The sequence below is a fragment of the Ylistrum balloti genome, unplaced genomic scaffold (assembly GCF_031769215.1).
Source record: "Ylistrum balloti isolate Yb309-2 unplaced genomic scaffold, AGI_CSIRO_Ybal_v1 Utg370706, whole genome shotgun sequence".
In the NCBI taxonomy this organism is placed as follows: Eukaryota; Metazoa; Mollusca; class Bivalvia; order Pectinida; family Pectinidae; genus Ylistrum; species Ylistrum balloti.
Window position 1 is genome coordinate 1,134,019 of NW_026782423.1, and position 8,466 is coordinate 1,142,484.

Genomic DNA, 8,466 nt, shown 5'->3' on the forward strand with positions numbered 1-8,466 from the left:
CTACACCTGACAGACTTTCTAGGCATGGACAATGTATGTTACAAAAAGGCACTACATATAAACCTGAACCTGACAGACTTTCTAGGCATGGACAATGTATGTTACAAAAAGACACTACATATAAACCTACACCTGACAGACTTTCTAGGCATGGACAATGTATGTTACAAAAAGACACTACATATAAACCTGAACCTGACAGACTTTCTAGGCATGGACAATGAATGTTACAAAAAGGCACTACATATAAACCTGAACCTGACAGACTTTCTAGGCATGGACAATGTATGTTACAAAAAGACACTACATATAAACCTACACCTGACAGACTTTCTAGGCATGGACAATGTATGTTACAAGAAGGCACTACATATAAACCTGAACCTGACAGACTTTCTAGGCATGGACAATGTATGTTACAAAAAGACACTACATATAAACCTACACCTGACAGACTTTCTAGGCATGGACAATGTATGTTACAAAAAGACACTACATATAAACCTGAACCTGACAGACTTTCTAGGCATGGACAATGAATGTTACAAAAAGGCACTACATATAAACCTACACCTGACAGACTTTCTAGGCATGGACAATGTATGTTACAAAAAGACACTACATATAAACCTGAACCTGACAGACTTTCTAGGCATGGACAATGTATGTTACAAAAAGACACTACATATAAACCTGAACCTGACAGACTTTCTAGGCATGGACAATGTATGTTACAAAAAGACACTACATATAAACCTGAACCTGACAGGCTTTCTGTAAAGTTAGGTTCAGTGTTAGATCAGAGAAATTCCGGAGCAAACTGACTAAAACAATAAACATCCTGTCACTATATTTACCCAATCGTGTCTATCATTAAGCTGATCATCTTCGCTGCCTTCTTGACTTCAACCTTTTGCTGGTTTGCCTGGTCGCTAGTCACTAGTGCTTTTTTCTGGTCCCAATGTTTGAGTACAGTGTCAACATTATCTAATGACTAAAACAGAAACGCAAAAATTAAATGTAACACATTGTTCAGAATGCTTTCCCAAATAAAATGTGACTGTCAAATATTCAGCTCATCACTTAGTCCTCTATCTCCATTTCTTCTTCCAAATTTCTTACTACAAATAGTTATAACTCAACGACAAACAAATAAAAACACAAAAACAAATTGACAGCAAAACAAATTACTTTGGGATAAATTTGAATTATTCTACATATTATGAACACAAAAAAAAATCATATAAATCACAATATCAAAAATAATAGAGATTCTAAAGAAAGCAAATATCTGGGGTTTTGTTGTTGGTTTCTTTTGTTTTTGTTTTAACATTCGTTTTTTTTATCATCGAGACTGTAACTCGTGTCATTATAGAGACACAAGGATCACAATACCTATAAAGCAAATGTTTAACAGTCAAATTATCAGTGACCTTGAACTCTTTGGATAAACTTTGAAAAGGTTCCTTATAACTAATTGTGAATTGGATCTTTTTAATTTCTCTCCTTTTTTATTTTCTCATTTTGTTGAGTTACCTTGAGGGGAGTTTTTCCTAGTTCCTATCTGATAGCGTGAGGGGCATTAACAGAATTATGTTTTGTACATTTGTATATACTTATAAACAGCCATCAAATTTGATATCAGCTTTGTGTTTGTTAACGTGAGCACAAGCCTTCATCTATAAAGATCATAAGGAAACTTACACAAACATATCACTGCCTTTTATGTATAGCTACAAACACTCACTCAACACATGTGCTCACCTCACATATATTGGGCAGTCATTCTTAAATGACCATAGATATTAAACAACATAAAACCAAACAATATCCACTTGATCCTTGTATTCTAAAAAACTTCTATCCCTGGTGCAGTTTAATGACTATTAATTCTTAAGAAATCATAAATTAAATTCAATGGATGGTATCACGTAACAAAACACAGGTTTTCTCACATAGAATAAATGTTTTTTCTGCCCTAACTCCAAAAGTAGAATCCTAGATTCTTAGCTATTCTTCTAACTGAATTGCTATTGTGAAAAGAAAATATAAAGTTTAATAGGAAATCTGTTTTCATCGTGCAATAGGCCACAAGGTCATAAACCAATACCACTGACTTAAGGTTGAATGTTTGTTATGATAGAACAGTGGAGATTTCAGGAGATAGATCTACAGAGTAGTATATTTTAAACACAGACTGATGAGAGGATGATGATTTATCTTTAGAATTACATGCTGTCTCACCTCGTATGGATTGCCTTTCATGTTCCCTCCACATTTCTTTTCTATCATATACATAATTGTCTCAATTTGTGAGTTGTATTCTTTGGGTGATACAGCGATTTCACTGGAGTAGAACATATAAAGATCCAAGAACTGCTCCTGAACTCCTTTTGCCTTCAGCTTCTCAGATTGGTTTCCCTCCCTAAAATATAAGTATGGCACCAATGACAAAAAGGTCAAAGGTCATCATATATGATAATTTCATTTGTTACAGTTGGTAGTTAGGTATTGACAGGTAGTTTTATTAGAATTAAGAAACATATTCTTAGTGTATGATTTTTTCTTACCAGCATTCCAAATGGTAATATTAGAGGCATTACAGACAGTTAATTTCTCTTATTCTTAAAAGCTTTTATTATATCCTATATAGAAAAAGCAAAGACGTTTCTTCATCCAGATATTGTGGGTACATTTCTGTATGTCATTAGATTTTAGGTCAAATATAAAGTATTTGTTATTAGTGAAAAGCTTAAGTTTACCCCAATATTAATTCAACAACTCGTGTAACACAATCACCCCAGTCACGAGCCTGTTGCTGGAGTGAACACCCATGCTCTGGGACGTGTGACCACTGCATCAAAGTGTTGATAACTCTTGTCAAGTCTGGTCCTTTAAGTCCCTATAAAACACCCAACATAACACAGATTTTCATTTCATACATTGTAACTAGTTTTCAAATGTCACCCCAAAAACTAATTACCAGGTATATTTCTTGATAATACAATGCACATATTTTTTTGTGTTAAATTCTAAATACAACAGTTTCAGAGAAATGAACCTTTTTATAAAATGAGCACCTTCACATCAATATAAGTAGTTTTCGACAACTATATCCTGTAAGTGCAAATCTTCATTTGGGTTTTTAAAATTTTTATTCTGCCTTTAAATTTGAGTCACCTACCTTTCAAGAATATGTAAATCAATAGAAGTAAGTGTTTACCTGTAAGTATATTACTCATATTTTGGAAAGGATCACATTTTTGTACCACAGGAAAATGGTTACCTTTAATATCGGTTACAAAGAGGTATTTCTTCAACTGAACAAAACTTGTCCTTAATAAACTTATTGGGCTTTTGATACAATATGATGCCCATGAGCATTAATATACACCCACAAAATGTCTGTGCATGTCCAAATGAGATTGTAAATCTGCTTTTGTGGAATAGTGTTCCATTTACTAAAGCTGTTTCCAGCTCATGAAGTGTCTATGGCTGAACCTTTCTGGCACAGAGAGAGAGCTGTCTGCAGCAAGTCCCACTGATGCTCAATCATATTAAGATCCGACGAGTGAGCTGGCCAATCCCTTCATTGAATGGTCTCTTACTTTAGATACTGCTCAGTAACCTTTGCTCTAGGTGATCTAAAATTATCACTCAGAAGGATAAAGTCAAGGTCAATAGCTCTAGTGTAGGGTCTGACAAAGGAACAAAGGATTTCATTGCAATAAATCTGGGTACCATTTCACAAGATATGAAGCTGAACTTTCCCACTAAGGCCTATACTTTTTCACTGAACCTCCACAACATCAGTGATCGTCAAAAACGTTATCTGCCTGGAACCTATCCCGAGGTTGTCTCCATACCAAGTGCTCCAAAGTGTCTATTGGTGAAATCAAGACAGAATCTGGGCTCATCAGTAAAAAGAAGTGGTTTCCATTCCTGAAGAATCCAAGAGCTGTGAGCTTGGGCCCAGTCGAATTGGTCTCTAACATAGCAGTCAGACAAGGGAACTAGTATTGTTGGTCTATGTGACCTTAAACCAGGATCATTAAGATGGTTCCTAACTTTCAGAGTGACTACCTATGTACCAAAAGAAGATAGAAAGTCATAGTTTTTAAAAATGTTGTATACACATGGAATTGCATGTACACACCTTTATGGTTGACTGAATAACATCCTTGCTGGAAGACTGATTTAGGAGGCTAACATGTCTTTCAAATGAAAATGGAAGGGTACTAATTTACTTACATTTGGATTTTTTCCCACAAAGCACATAACTAATGTGATCCTTAGCTAACTGTGAGTAGTATATTTACGATAACCACAAGTTACCTCTAAGTATTTATGGAAGCCAGAAGTTTCAATCATTCTGCGATGAATCATGAAGGCTGCAGTGTTATTTGGCCCTGTGTTCAATAAAGCCACCATACATTCCAGCATCATCTTATGTAATGTAGGCTTGTCCAGTCTCATACTTTGTATCAAGGAACTGAAATCATTAGAATAAAGCAAGTCTGCTTATATTTTAGAAATAATCCAGCAATTTGGGAGACTTTATTCAGTTATTGGTAACAATGATATTGTATTAAAGGTACACTTACGTAATCAAAATTTCCATATTAGTATACATTTCCTCAACCGATTCTCCTGCTTGGGATTTCATTGGAGGGAACCCAGGGGCACTGATATAGGCCTGGAAGACTACAAATATTCTTTGTAAGTTTTCTACAGTTCCTTCCTGGAAGTATCTTGATCTGTTCTTTGCCAGTTCAACATTTAAATACATTACTGCTTGTTCGTTGGCCTTCATTGGGTCATATTTCCTCAAGATGGACTCCAGCAATGATGTTGGGGCTACAGAAATAAAAACACCAAACATAGAATTCCTTCTTCTTTTTTCTAGTCAATGTTAAAGGCCTCATTTACACACCATACATCTACTTTCATGCAGAATCTGCCTGGAGAACTGAAAAGTATGTAATCACCAAAAAGAAGTCTATAACACTATATACCTGGTACATCTAGATATCAAAGGTACACCTGTATGCCATGCACATATAGATTAATAATTTTAACTTGAATCAACAGCGAAAGGCATGATCAAGGTGCTAGATAAAACATTAGAAAGCTGAAGATATGACCATGAATCTCCCAAATCACAATAGTTTAGCCACAAAAATCATACCCATGGAGTTCCCGATAACACCATGGTATAGCTATACAGATCATACCCATAGAGCCCCCAATAACACCATGGAACTGCAAATATAATGATGCTATGTACAGCTATAAACATCATAAGATATCATAGATCATTAACTATTCAAATTACTATGCTGGTAGGTATGGCATTGAAGAGCTTAAGGCCTTACCATGAAGTAAGCCTTTAAAGTCTCCTGGCCGTGATTAACAAATTTCAACTGCCATATCCAAGATGGATGCTTGCCGGCCATTTTGACTTTGTTAGCTGTTCAAAATGCACAATCCATCAAGTGGTTTTTGGAAAATTGTGATGATTGCTTCAAATGCTTTAAAATTAGTTTTGCTACCTCAGAAGGCCTACATGGTATCACATTACGATGTCATCAGTAATGGCTGGATATACTATATGAATGTGCTTATACTTATGCAGAAGTGTTTCCAATTTTATCATGTTTTCATATGTATACAGCACATCACAAATTTTAACTTTCTTATATATACATATATAGATAATAACATTGGAAACACTTCTGATTAGTAAAGCCTAAATAGCCATGAAGCTATAACTTTGAAAATTAAATTTAAGCATGAAGCACATCCATACATACATGTATACGTCAACATATGTTGTGCCTTTTGACCAGTAAGACATACCTGTACTCAAGACCATCTGTACAGTTGGATCTGCAAGTCAAGAAATTACAGAAATTTAGACAGTGAACACAGTCTCTGAAAGATAATTAGCTGATAATATCTGCTGTGTGAACAGCCATATCATATCCAATAATTACATCTAGATTTTTTCCAGCGAAATATCACATCTTTTCAATCTAGCACAATAAATTTGTAATAATCACTTCTGTTTCTATTCACATGTGACATCAGAAATCACCAACACTAAGTTTTATTGTATAAACTTTGAGTTTCTCTTCCAATACAGAGACAGAATAAGATTGGTGTACTACACAATCTGTAACATAAAGAAATAATGGTAAAAAAACATTGAAAATGAAGTTTTATACTTCTTTTGTAATGGTAATATTAGCAGTAACGCCCAGTGTTACATATTGATAAAATACAACATCAACAATATCAAAAAACTTATCAATAACATTTTGTTGTAGAGGCAAGTTTTTATATTAAACATTTTAAAGATATATGACCAAACCCCAGGCCCCCTTGTATATGGAAGAATAAGTTCAACATATTTGCATTCAACTCCTTACAACAGATTTGAAGACAAAGCCAAAAGTATTTTTGTTTTTTGACATTGCAGAAATAGAGTTGTTTCCCCCGTCATCAAATTTTATACAGAAATAATGACTTGAGATACCATTATACATTGTATGGTTTATATCAGTTGTCTTGGGGGAAATTTGCATACATGTACATGGATGCTGCTGTTTAATCCTTTTCATAATACCAAAAATATGTGATGTGAAAAAAAGGTATTTTTCAAAGGTGTTGATATTGAATTTGATGTATTTACTGTCTATTTGTCTAACGATGTTTATATCATGAGTGAAACTTCAAAGTTATAAATAATCCAACAAACTGCATAAGGGATTTGCCTTTTCATATTTCAAAATGGTGAGTTGAAAAAAAAAATTTAAGCAGTACAGTCTTTAAATTGTCAACTTGTGATTATTCAAAATAATTCTTTTGACCTCTTTCCTTGATGTCTTAAATTGAATTCAACAAAATTTAACAAACATTAACGTTTTTTTTTTTGTTTTTGCTATTTGGCCACATTCTGTTGAGGTGTTTATCTGATACCTTCTTTTGTAATGCTATAATCTCATACCATTATACAATCAAGTTTGCGGAAAGCGATACAGAGGACATTCTAAATGATCCACATACAACCTGATTGTAGTCTATATAGATGATGAGGCTATATGTAATTAAACTGTAGTCTAGGCAGCAAGGAAATTATATAATTGAAAGTGATATACATGTATGTGTATATTTAAATGTACCTCATATTTAGTTAAAGGCAACAAATCAATTAGAGTTGTCTCTCTTTAACGGACTACTACTGTAATGATATCGTAAACAATAAAATAGTCTCATTTTATGTACTTTACAGGTAGAATTTGTTGTAAAATATATCATAAAAATCTCTGTATGTGGGTAAAATAAGTAGACTAACTGATAAGTCAGCCTGTGATTGGTCAGGTTTTTTCTCCTGGAACCAATCAAATTACTTAACATGTGCCTTCAATTTTGTCGTGACATGTTCCAGGGGTGTAGAGAGTGAAAGTGATCATAACCACTCGAGTATCCAGGATGCCTAATGATCTCATTGCACTTTCTTTTCAGAGAGAGGCTATATCTATATCACATTATTTTTGTCAGCCCCTGTGGTGGTCTCTATCACTTTTACTTACATTTCCTGGGATCATTCCAACTTGTGAAGCCATTATTGTGGTTTATGAAATAGTTTTGGCCTTCGGGTGTGGTTGCCTGCTCCCATCCCGGGGGAAGGGGAGTCTCACTACTGCTTGACATTACTCTGGGTTACTGAAAGCATCAAAACCAATGTTGGTATGTAAACAAACAAGAGACGTATAGGTCTAACTACTCATCTGACCAACAGATCAGGTATCTCCCTAACATCCACCTCCTATATCACACTAGTGCTAGTCTTCGCTTTGATTATTGTATTGTCATTGAACCCCACCAACTATATGTCATTGAAGGTCACATATGATAACATTATAAAAGTAAAACAAATGAATGTATTTCAGTCATCAATGATTATCATGCTTATCAACATGCCATACTTTTCCAATGCATGAAAAAGGTCAATAGGTCAAAAGTCTAATTGGTCATCTATTCCTATCAGTATTCAATATCTTTTATTGCACATATTCCAAAATGATTGACAATGCCAAAAGTCAATACATAGGTCACCAAAGGTCACAGGTTAATTATGTCTTCAAGATCAATCAATATATTTTTTATTCTTATTTGCACATTATAATACAATAAACTTATGCCAAATGTCAATATAAAGGTCACCAAATGACACGTCAAATAAGTCATCAATTTCAATCAATAATATCAACTGATAGAGCTATTGTTCTTTTTTTCTAAATGTCAATATACAATTTGAAATTAAGTTAAATTCCTTCATCCAGTAAAGCTGACAATACACAACACAGACTTGATAGTTTCTGGTGTAAAAGTCATGAATGTATAACATTAATATATTGATAAGTTATTAATAAAGTTGCATTTTTCATTGTGTGGCCTGTC